A 13,212-nucleotide genomic window follows, 5' to 3' on the forward strand; every position below is an offset into this window, starting at 1 on the left:
ACAATTAATACTTGTATTCTTGATTGGTATGCTGATATTCATAATTAAATAAAAGGATCTACTATTTCTGTGTGCTATAAATTTACTATTTTTATCTCTCATTTCCCCAACAAAACTGTGAAACCAATTTCTAACATATGAAAACATTTCCTCATTGGAAGTTAAAAATGGGCTTGCAAATTAAACATGCATTTCCAAGCACTCCTAAGAGACAGTAAAATAATTTTTATGTCTCTAATGTGAACCAAACCAGGAAAAAAAGGCACAAGTAGCTCTTTTTAGCATTCCCAAAGTAGGGAAGCAATCCTTTGAGGCCCCTTCTGGAAACATCAACATATCACAAAACGTTGTCCATTCAACATTCAGAAGTAGCTCATTTGTAACTGTTCAAAAAACTTTCCCAATGGCTCCACTGTAGAAAAGATGATATTCTGCCTAAAAAAATGTTCAACAGTTCAATTCTATAGATGAATAAATTCCAAACTCCTTAATGGATATACCTCCTTCTTTGATCTCATTTCCTACCACTCCTCCACAAGAAACCTCTATTTCTACTACATGGAAATAATTAATACTTAATGGTGAAGAATAACAATAGTTCAAAAAATATAAAATCTTTTTCACACCTCCTTTTTACATAATGCTCTTTTATCCTAGGAAGTGTTTCCCTTCTCTCTTCTCTACTTGTAAAGCTAATTATCTTTAGCATCACCTCCTCTGAGAAATCTACCTAAGACCCTTGGCTAAATGTCACTCCCTCCTTCTCTTCAGGGCAAATATTAAGTCCACTTTTGGTGACAGCATGAATAAATGGATAAAATCTAACATAAATTACCTAATTTTTACTGAAATGCTGTTTACATGGTACAACTTGGACAACGAGTAAATGGAAACTCTACCCTGATTCCTGATACGACTTTTATAGAATGTGCTGACATATCCAGAGTTGAGGTTTTATAGCAGACAGACCAGTTTTGAAGTAAAAATGGAGACACTTACTTCTACCTTTGCTTGCCTGCCATTTATAAAAGTAGAATAAAAATACATACATAACATCAAAATTTGGAGGAAAAACTGAGTGTCTTGTCATACCAAATATTAAGATATATTATAAAGCAGTGATAATTAAAATAAGCTGGAGCTAGTATAATAGGTGGATCACCAAATTAACTCAGATTTAAAAAACAAACAAAAAAACCTTATATATAGCAATTTGTTATAAAACAAAGAAAATACCACAAAATAATAAAAACAGAAACTGTCTGGATTCAGGGAATGGTAACAGTCTCCTCCTTAGCAATTTGAGGGAAAAATACAGACAAAAAACCCCCACAAAAAACGAACATTGCAGCAATCAAAGAAATTCAAATACAAGCAATGACATCTTTCTACAAACAAATTATCAAAAGCAAATATTCTAAATATTAGTATCACTAAAAATAGATGAGGCACATTACTAGTGGCACTGGTACAACAGGCACTATCGGAAAAGACTCACAGGCTTTGACTTGGGAATACCACTTCCTCCTATCTATCTGCCCTCAGCAAATGTAAAATGGGTGTGGGAGAACGGTGTGCCACATGCTAGAGACTATCCCAGCACAACTTCAAAGTCAAAAATGAGAAGTATAATAATTTAATAATTATCAACCACTACGAAATGGTTAAACTTGTTTTGAGGGATTGATGTAACCAAAATGATAGCCATAAGAATTATTTGGTACTGTAAAAAAAAAAAAGCTTATTTTACATTATAAAAAGGATCTTAAACAAAAATATTAAACTCTATATATGACAAAGAACAAAGGGAATATTTGATGATGACCACCATTGCTAGGGAATTTAGATTATGGCGTATTTTCTACATTATATATTCTTATATTTAAAAAGTAATTTTCAAAAACATAATAATTGAGAACACACAGGGAGAAAACAGTAAGACACTGGTAAGAAACTGTTAAAGTAATTAAACAGAGAGTCCATTACACAGAGGTGGCTCAAATGCTTTGGTAGCCTATATAAGAAAAGCAAAACTTAAGCCAGAGTCGAAGAACTTGAATCTTACAAAATGAAACTTAAGAATCACAACCAACCAACTAGGCTTTCTTAAATCAGGCGACTGCTTAAGCTATAGCCAGTCAAATAACTTCCTTGCTTTGCTTCTACATCTTCCCTATAAAAACCGCCCTTCCCTAGCTCCTGTGGGAACACTCCTCATCACCTCTGGCTTGGTGCTGCCCAATTTGAAACTGATGTATGCTCAAATACACTTGAAAAATTTTAATGTGCCTCAGTATACCTTCTAACAAAACGAACTATGAAAGAGCAAGACAAAAACATTCACTAAAGGGATAAAAAAACAATTGGAACAGAAGATATTTATATATAAACACAAGAAAAATCATAAAGCTGGACAATTCAAAATAGAATAAAAACGGAGAGAAAATAAGATGGAATGATGGAAAGTTTTAACCACTTTGCCTTTCCTACAAATTTAAGCTACTATGAGTGGTTCCTCCCCCCTTAACACTGTGCTAAACCCTAGAATAGTGTTTCTAAAACTCAAGAACTGCCTAGAACATTTTAAAAACTCTAACTCAGATTTCAATTCAGTTGTTCTAGGGCAAAGCTTAAGATTTTACACACATACACAAAGGCGTCTAGTTTTTGTTTTCTATTTTTTTTATTTTTTACAATCAACAAGAATGCTTCTAAGTTCAGGTTAAGGCCACTGACCTAGAACATAATAAACAAAAATATAAGATTATAAATAGTAAGCATCCAGATTTTATGACAAAGGATAAAACACAAAACTAGTTTCTTCTTTTGAAGGATAAGTTATATGACCTGTTATTCCATTCGGACTTCAAAAAAACCTCAGTCACACACAAAATTCAGTAACAAGGAAAGCAAATACTGTCTAGACTGTTAAGGTGTCAAACCAGTGGTATACAGCACAGGCCAAAGAAAGGGTAACAGACAGGGAAAATGGTTATAAGAAAAATTTGGCCCTAAGGAAAAGCTTATCAACATGCTCATCAGAAAGATTTTGACAGGGCCAGCCCCATGACCAAGAAGTTAAGTTCAAGCGCTCCGCTTCGGTGGCCCAGGGTTTCACTGGTTTGGATCCTGGGCCCGGACACAGCATTGCTCGTCAGGCCATACCGAGGCGGCGTTCCACATGCCACAACTAGAAGGACCCACAACTAAAATATACAACTATGTACTGGGGGAGATTGGGGAGAAAAAGCAAAAATAAAAGAAAAAGAAAAAGAAAGATTATGACAGCTTTATTCCCAATGGTCATTAGATAAGAAACAACAATGACTACCCTACATTATTCAGTCCACAGTTTACTGTGCCTCTCTCCCACTAAACCTGAAGGGTACAACACAAACCCATGACTAACTCTAACTCGCTAACACACTGATTCTCAAATTGGGTGAGATGAGGAAGGATTATTAGAAAGTCCAAGAGGTGTTTATAGTTTAAAAAGCCAAAAAGATGATTGTGAATCCATTGAAATTGTGAATCACTTATTTAGACATTCATCAATCTGAAGGAATAGATCACCTAAACAATTCTAGCACCATTACAAACAGCTCTTCCCATTATATTAAAAAGTAATAAAAATAATTACTAACTATGAGTGCTCACCAGGTACAGGGTATTTTGCAAATTGCTTTACATATATCATTTCATTTAACTACCACAACGCTATGAAGTAGGCTCTGGCATTTCCCAATTTTATTGAAGAAACTGACTTCGTGTGTGTGTGTGTGTGTGTGCGAGAGGAAGACTGGCACTGAATGAACATCTGTGCCAATCTTCCTCTATTTTATGTGGGACGCCACCACTGCATGGTTTGACAAGCGGTGCTAGGTCAATGCCCAGGATCCAAACCTATGAGCCCGGGGCTGCCCAAGTAGAGCACACGAACTTAACCACTATGCCACCAGGCCGGCCCCAAAGAAACTGACTTTTAAGAGTTTAAGTAACTAGCTCAAGATCACACGGCTATGAGTTAGTACTTAAGAAATCTTTATATGAAAACATATAACCAATTCTAAACTTTCCATAATTAAAATGAGAGTTGCAGATATTTCCCAAAAAGTTATACCTAAAATAAAAAATGTGTCAACCATTTTACAGCTTCTTGGGGAAAAAAGGGATCAGAAGAAAACAGAAATGTAAATACAGTAATAAGAATATTCAGAGAAGGAAGAGGGGCAAAGTCCATGCTCACAAACTTATGTACAAAAATTATTGCAAAATACAATCCTGACTCCACTGTTTGTGAAGTGATAGAATGTAGGTAAACAAATCATGATCTTGAAAATTTAACTGATTGAAAAATTTCTAATATTTTAAGATCATATTAGTAAGTTGAGGAATATAAAAAGGCACCAACTGGGGCCAGCCAATCTTCCTCACCGGCCCCCCCCCAAAAAAAAGCACCAGTACTCACAAATTGTGAAAATCCATTTTTAAATGTCACATCTCAAGATGTTATCAAGCCATAATCTCTGATTTCTAAATAAATCTAGCTCTTACAATATACCTACAATAACAGAGATATAATTTAAAACTCAGTTTAAAAAACTTCGATAAAATATCTTTAACAAGTAGACCATAAAGCAGTTTTTATTTAATTATAGTAACCCCAATGAAAACAAAGCCCCTGGTCAACTGTATAGATAAACTACCATGGTAACAGGAACGACATTAAATGCACTGTTTTATCTGTTTGAGTGAAATTCTGTACTTTACTTCAGTAAACGCATATAAGTCTAGTATTACATAGCTAAAGAGCTAGATTTCATTATTAAATTTTTATCAGTTAAAGCAAATTCTACTCTTGATATTGACCAATGTTTTTAGAACTTTAGAAATAGGTATTTTATTTACATGAAATACTGTAATTTTACATTTCCAATTTGTCTAAAAGATAACTAGTACAGCTCACATGTAATTAAAAAGGCTCAATAATGCCAAGTTATTGCTCCTCTAAACTGCCCTACAAACTGCTTCCAGATTACTTTCACACAAATACCGCCTACCTATAGCTCCAATACTCAAACTTTTGATGGCTTTTTATTTTCTACTATATCAAAATTATTTCTTGACTCTTTTTAAGCCACGACTAATCTGACCCTAATTTACTAATTCAGTGCTGTTTCTCCCGATCCCATCACTTCCTTCATTTAAACAATACATAATATGGGAAGAATACTGAAATTGTTTAAGAAGTTTTTTACTTATTCATTTTGTTGTTGAAGAAGATTCACCCTGAGGTAACATCCATGCCAATCCTCCTCTATTTTGTATGTGGGTCACCATCACTGCATGGCTGATGAGTGGTGTAGGTCTGTACTGGGGATCTGAACCCACAAACCTGGGCCACAAACCTGGAGTGCACTGAACTTAAACCACTCTGCTATGGGGCCAGCCCTGTAATACCATAATTTAAAAAGCATGGTTCCTCTGGAGTACAAAACCAGCCAAAAAGGGAAGAGATATGTAGATAATTATAAAACAATGTGTTAAGTACTATAGTAGACATAAACGCTATAGATGAATCACCATAACTGCCAGAATGGATCAAAGAAGGCTTTAGAAGAAGTGACATTTGTCCTCAAAAATGAGAACTTCTCTCCAAGTGTCACAGCATTGTAATATCAACACACCAGTTTCCTCATCTTTGTATCCTAGCACTGACCATAGGGCTAGGACGGAGTAGGGAGGTACTTCAGACATGGATGCATGGATGGATGGGCAGAAGGAAGGAAGGAAAGAAGGATGGAGGGATAAAGACACAGATATAAATATAAAAAATGAATAATTGTTAGATTAAAATGGGACAAAATTGGAAGTAATAATTCAGGTGAGGCATTCCAAAACCATGACATATGAAAGAGACAACAGAAAAGGATAAATCTAAAAGATACTTAGGAAATAAAACGAACAGGATTTGGTGTGACTGAGTGCACTAGCCAGAGGGGAGCATATTAGAAAAAGATAAGAAGATGCCAAAGGTTTTGGCTTAAGTGACTAGGCAGATGGAGGTGCATTCACTGCGATTGGGTGTGGAGGGAGGGGATAATAAAAGAGTTCACCTCAGGAAAGAGCACACTAAGAGGCAATATCTGGGATGCAGCTAGAAAGAAACTCAGAAAAAGAGGTCTGGATTAGAAATAAAGATGTGGAGATCATCAGCATGTAGGTGATAAGAACAAAGCACTAAATATGGCTGAGACTACCCAGGGAACATGTAAAACATGAGAACAGGGCCTACCATAGAACATTCTGGAGAACGAATGTTGCTGTTATTTCACCTTACAACACCGCCACATTTGATCACATTTTTATAACATGTACAATGACTAACACAATGCCAAGGATATTACTGATTACACTCTTGAATTAACTGAAAAATCAAATTTATTAAGTGTAATAAAGCCATAAATAATGGATCATTTCTTAAAAACGATTTAATAAGACCAGCTCAAGGGGCTAAAGTCTGCTTAATGAACCCAAAATTTACTTCAAAAATCAATGAAAAGCTTCCTTCCCACCAAAAATAACACTACAAATCAACAATTAAAATATTAAAATCTGGGGGCCGGCCTGGTTGCACAATGGTTAGAGTGCACACATTCTGCTTCGGTGGCCCGGGGTTTGCCGGTTCCAATCCTGGGTGCCGACGTGGCATGGCTTGGCAAGCCATGCTGTGCTAGGCATCCCACATACAAAGGAGAGGAAGATGGGCACATATGTTAGCTCAGGGTCAGGTTTCCTCAGCAAAAAGAGGAGGACTGGCGGCAGATGTAAGCTCAGGGCTAATCTTCCTCAAAAAAAAAAGAAATTAAAATCTGGACTTACACTTCAAAAAAGTTCATTTTAAAAATAATACTTACAAATACATATTAACTAATTTAAAGGATAATGCCTCTAAATTTGGAGTAAGAGCTTCAATGTCATTACCTGATAATTTTTCACAAATATTAATATCAATTTTTACCAACTTTTGTATTATTTACCATTAATACACACTAATAACAAATATTAACCATCAATTGTAAGAATAGCAGGATTAAACATATGATCTGAGAAGACCAAAATGAGGTAGCAACTAACCAACTTACCTAAGCTTTCCTATACAAAAACAAATTATTCTTGGATTCTTTTCCCACTGGTTATAAATATGCATACAAAATTTAGAGTCTTCTTGAAAGTATTTACACTAACAAGTACATAAAAGCAAATAAGAATGTGCTATTAGAAGGTTGACAAAATCTTTTTTCTTAATTAACTTTTATGGCAATAAAAGAAAGCAAGCAAATCTTTCATTGGTTTTCACTTTAATGGATTACCTTCAGGTTAAGTCAATAGCATTTTCTGTTCTTTAAATCTGAACAACAGGTAAGATATGTATCACCAGTACTGATAATTCACAATTTTTATATCATATGATTTTCAATATGAAAAGTTATGACCAAAAATGTACATTCCGGTCTGATATTTCCAATTTTCAGTGGTATATAGCCACATTCAATAAAAACACAACATCAAAACTTACACTTAATTAAAATAAGCAATACCAAATCCAAAAACCAACAGGCAACTCTATGTACAGACATAAATACAAAATGTACCTACCTTAAGGCAAAATTTTCACCCAAGACTCAAGCAACCTACACAATAAGCATCTGAGCTATCTTCCCTTTTATGGCATATGCTTAAATAATGCAAACTAATTTTAACACACGTAACATCAAAATAAATAAGTAAACATATAAGTAAAAATGCAAGTAATATACTTACATCACAAAGCTAACTATAATTTTTTTTGCTTTTCAGCACCTATATTCATCTTACTTTATGCCCAAAGAACTCCAATTGATAAATCCTGATTAAAAATCTAGAAATATTTTAAATATCTTTTTAGCATCTTGATTTTAATTCATTTTGAGCTATAAATATGTCCTTTTACATTTTGTATAGTTCAGTTTTTTTATGTAGTAAAACTAATTTAATGAGATTTAAATCAAATTTTGATGAGCCTTTTAATTTACCACTTTTTAGATCTCCTTACAGCACACGCTGAAAACTGACTTTTTAACATCACATCCCCATGGAGGCAGTGTAACATAGTGGTTTAAATGCCTAAACTGGAATCTCAGCTTCAACACAGAGCTAGGACCCTGGAAACAAGTGCTTAGCCTAGGTTCCCTCATCTGCAAAAGAGGTACATGTGATGGGCTTATTGTGAGCATTTAACAAAGTAACACTTGCCACAGTACCTAGCAAAAGAGATAATTAAATACGGTTAATTTCTTTCACAAAGCTGGTATCAGAAAATATTTTTAAAAGGAAGGCTTTAGAGAGTAAGATAATTTTCACTCATCCCAATATGACATGGATCTGTAAATCTACCTTCTCAAATACAGTACTCAGTATCAGATGTTACTGCAGAACATAACTATTTATTGTGGGCACCCCACCTATTAGATTTACTGGTAGACGTCTATTGATTTTCGAAGTTGGCCAACAGAGAGAGGAAATCAGGCTAGGAAAGGTAAGCTACACTCAGATATATTCAACACATTTTTCTAGCCCTTGGCAATTCCTCTTTCCAGGTCAGTATTTTGCAGATATCAAAGCAATTACCCACTAAAAAGCCTAGGAGCAAAATAATGACAAAGAATCCACTAATGACTAAGAATTCTTGGTTCAATATTGTAAATATCCTGCAGAAATTTAAAAAATAAAAATAAAGCCAGTCTAATAGGTCTTCTCCCCACCAGCTCAAAGATATTGCCAACATTGTAGGTTGAATGCCAGGTAAGCTTTACCAGGTTTTCTATTGCAGCAAGTTTTCTTACCTCACAAATACTATATAAAGCACATTTTTAAATGCCATAGTCCTATTTTTTTATCATTTAAAATGCAAAATGCCACAATTAGTTTATAAAACGCACAATAAATAACTCTTTCCTATTCAAAAGTTGAAACAAAAATCACACAATCAAAATTCAAAGAACTTATTCTTTCTTCACATGTATGAAAGGAGGCAATTTTGAAAATAGATATTATACTCTAAAGAATATTTCCATAAGCTGAATTTAACATATAATGTCTTTTGTTTACAATACAGCAATAAATTCATTAAGTAACTGTCCACAGTGGAAGTACAAAAGCTATATAAAAGAATGCCATGACATGATGCTGTCATTTTTACAGCGCTGGAGAACAGTAATAAAGACTCAAAATGCGATGCCTTATAAATATTCAGCACTATTAGACAATAACAAAGAAAAAATGCAACAATTTTGTGTTCACACATAATTTATTTTAATATTAAGGGACATCATCATCTTCACTGTTGAGTATCTACCTCAGTTGTCATTATAGCGTCCATTGTTCACAATAAAATATTTGCAGTTTTCCAGTTAGTACTATTTCACCAATAAGGGGAAGGTGGAAAATATTGCTGAAAATAAGAGAAAAAACAAAAGCTTTGGCATAGTAAAGAAAATTATTTTATATGTCATCTCCTTACACCATAATGGTAGGACTGAATCAATATTTGAAAACTTACTATAGTAACAAATATATACATTAAAATCTGCTTAGTCAACACAGCTGTTCTGTGCTACAGAGCAAATAAAATTTAATTTTTCTTTTTATTGTAAAGCCAGTGACAACTTAGAACAAGACTACTGGTGAACAAAGCTACCATACATTGGATCCCAACCATACACTGAATCAATTTCTCCAATTTCATCTTTCCTTAGTGTGTGTGTATTTATATACACACATCTCTTTTTTCCTTCAGATAACAAAAGTACATTTAGCAGGCTGCACTATTTCAAATACCTAACACTAACAGTTACTTAACTGGGCCTGAATCCAAGGATGATAATAAATTACATATTTCATAGAAGCTTCTTTTAGTAATAGGCAAATCAGGATATTCACAAGACTTCAAAGTTTCATATACTTTTTTCTGATTGCAAAAGTAATGCGAAAATTTTAAAAATACAGAATTGTATTTTTATTCACCCATAAATCCAACCACCCAGAAATCTGTTAACTTTTTGATAGATTTCCTTCCAGTGAGAATTAAACTTTGATTATCTAATTAGACACTAATAAATATGCTGTAAAAAAACCCCAATGTATCCCCCATAAAGCCTTTTGATAAATGTTACATAAAACATTGATTATTAATGACATAACTAGTTAACTTCACAAAGACATCTAAAATATGTGTTAAGTGGTAAGAGTAGCATAAGGAGTCTCATAATTCAGAGATTGGTCCCTAAACTGAAATCCTTTTTCACAATTTATAGTGTCAACATTTTAATGGCAGCAAGCAGCAAAATATGACTGTTCTTACAATGATATCAACAGTAAAGTCTCTATGTGAAAAGGCTTTACTTTTATTTTCTTTCCATTCATATTTCAATGTGTTTCTATTTCTGTGGGAAAAAAAATCAATAAACCCTATTTGCATAGTAATTTTAAAACAGCTTAAATTCAAAAAGCCAGCTATTTTCTTTGACGCCCAGCATTCAAACTGAGTGTTTCTGGCCTATTAGAGTTTATCAGATAAAAGAATAACACTTTTTATATTCAATACTTTCTCTCATTAAAAAAAAGAATATTCCTTAAATACAGCCACATTTTCTTTTGTTCCAACCGGTTGTTTATGGAAGTATGCAGGTGTTAGAAATACAAAGACTGCAGTGACTTCATTAACAAAGCAACATCCCAACATTTAATAAATAAGCCAACTACTTAGTCTCATATGAGCACAAAACAAAACTGATGATATTACCATTAGCAAAAATTTTTTCTTAAAATTTGGTTGAACCGTATTTCTAGCTTCCAGTGAGGATTTCGTCTACTCAAGGCATCAAAGGTCTCAAAATCCCATTCATTTTCTTCTGTCCAATGGTTAACAAAACAAGCCTAAAATACAGTAACTCAGATTTGTTACTTTGACCTTCTTACACAAGCGCCTTTTAAAAGAAATCCTTCAACAAAGACTCAAGAAAGAATCAGCCAAGTTTGAGGAAAGAATTGTCTCTCTTTAAGTCAAGCGCTTCCTGATAAGTGACAGAAGGTCTGGCTGCCGGGAACACACTTTGCTGACCCTACGAATAGCCAAGACTCAAAACAAAACGTGCCACTTTTGCATCTAGAAAATTAACTCGGCTAAGTAAAGAGGTGATACCCCATGAGCAACGACGTGTCTCTGATGGACTTATTAATATAAAGGAGGAGAGCCACGGATTTCAGCTAAACGCTTTTGCCATTTTTGCAGAAGAAAAGCTAATTGTTAACGGCCATGTGACATTATAAGATCCCAGAAAGGAAAGGGTGGGAGGAAGAGAGAGGAGTTCAAGGCAGTTCAGGGTCAGAACAAGCTCAGGCATCCTGTCATTAGCAAACGTTCCCCAAGCTGAAGGCAAAACACTGCTTACCCGAAAAGGAGTGGGTGAAAAGTAGGGGGAGAAGGAGGGGAAAACCACAGGAGAGTCAATGTGGCAGTGAGGGGGTGATGGGAGGGAGGGAATCTGGAGCTATCCAGCTGAGTTGGGGAGCAAAAGCGTCGGGCCCAAAAACGCTGAGAAAAGCAACCGCGACCCAGACGACAATACTTGGCAGACCCCCACGTCCCCCTCCCCATCAGTTCTTTTGAGTTTCCCACATTCCCTCCACCTCTGCTCGTTGACCGACACGCAGGGGTGTGACCGGTCAGCAGGAGGCTGCCCTGATCTTTGTCTCGGCCGGCTCCCCACGCGAGGGCTCCCCTCCTCCGCGGTTCCCCACCCACTCACACCCCCGCGTCCCCAAGGAGCTGCAGGCGCCGCGGCCGCCGCCTCCGCGCCCACCTCCCGCAGACCCGCGCCCCTGCTTTCCCTCGGGGCTGCGCCGCCGCGCCTGCAGCTCCACCCCCGCCGCGGGGACCTTTGTGTCCCGGGGGATTCTGCCTCTTCCCCTCCTCGGCCCCGTGGGGAGACCGGGCTCCCCCGGAGACCGAAGCGGGAGCCAGCACCGGAGGCGGCAGCTGGAGGCGCCACCAGCGCAGAAGCCCGTCCGGCACCCACACCCCACCCCACCCCCGGAAATGCCTCGGCCGCCCGGGGTCCGCGCTGGCCCCGAGGGCGACACGCGCCCCCGAGCCCCCTGCGCCGCGCCGCCCTCTCGCAACTTCCCGGCCGGGCCCGCGCCCCCCGCACCCGCCGCCCGGGCGGCCCGGCACTCCGTGCCAAGCGCCCCCCGGCCTCTCGCCGCCCAGGGCGGCCCGGCAGCCGGGAAAGCCCCGCGCGGCCGCCCGCCGCCAACTCACCAGCAAGTGCGGGGCTGCGTCCCGCGGCGAGGCGGGCGAGGCGAGCGAGGCGCCGAGGGAAAGCGGCTCCGCGGACGCCCGCGGCGACCGGATGCAGGTCCAGGTCCCAGCGGCTGGCAGACCCGAGGCGCCTCCGAGGCGCAGGCCTCCGCCGCCGCCGCCGCCGCCTTCCGGCTCTCGCCGAGGGTTGAAGCCTCCGGGAGGGGCCGCGGGTCCCTCACGCGTTGCCTAGCCCCCCGGACAACATGGCTCCCGGGCCGCCGAGCCTCGCGGGCAGCCCGCTAATCCCCTTGGAGGGGCCGGGGCGGGAGCCAGGCGGGCAGGCAGGCGCCGACGCCCGGCTGAGGCGGCCGGCCGGACCCGGGCTCCTTCCTCCCCGGGGCTGCACGGCGAGGCGCTGAGGAGACGGCGCGGGCCGCTTTCGCTCGCTGCGTGTGCGTCTCTTTCTCACTCGGCGGCTGCGGATTGACGCCTCCGCCTGTTCCCCGGAGGAGAGCGAGCGCGAGAGAAAAAAGACTTCTATTGAAACCATCCAACCAGCGGCGATCGAGAAAGGCGACCGGCCGCGGGAGCTTCCCCCACCCCCGCCGGAGCTGCTCGCTGGGGGCAGCGCGACCCCTGCTGGCGGCGGCGGCGGGGGGCGGGGCCGGCGGGCCGGGGGCGGGGCCTAGAGGGCGGGGCGGGGTATCCCCGGGAAACCCCCCGCCCCGAGGTGGGGGCCTCGGTCTCCCCTGCCAGGCTTCTGCAGCAGCTGGAGGGGAGTGGCGGGGTGACGAGACCCCAAGGGAGAGAGAAGGTTAGCACTGGAGAAGAAATTCCCTGAGTCATTCAGCCCCTTCATCTTCCTCCTA

General features: G+C 39.4%; 1 protein-coding gene across 5 annotated transcripts in view; it reads right to left on the reverse strand.

Annotated features, from left to right (window-relative positions):
• The window catches only part of CDK17 (cyclin dependent kinase 17), a 113,775-nt gene extending 100,795 nt beyond the window's left edge, over positions 1–12,980 (reverse strand). For 3 of the 5 annotated variants that reach the window (XM_044744900.2, XM_044744924.2, XM_044744929.2), the window contains exon 1: positions 12,362–12,980. The gene's annotated coding sequence lies outside the window, so the exon portion shown is untranslated. Of the gene's footprint in view, positions 1–10,843; positions 10,863–12,361 lie in introns of those variants that run through there. The other 2 variants (XM_070507099.1, XM_070507100.1) reach the window with 2 other exon arrangements.
• Between the last annotated feature and the right edge of the window lie 232 nt (positions 12,981–13,212).

The sequence above is a fragment of the Equus asinus genome, chromosome 4 (assembly GCF_041296235.1).
Source record: "Equus asinus isolate D_3611 breed Donkey chromosome 4, EquAss-T2T_v2, whole genome shotgun sequence".
NCBI lineage: Eukaryota > Metazoa > Chordata > Mammalia > Perissodactyla > Equidae > Equus > Equus asinus.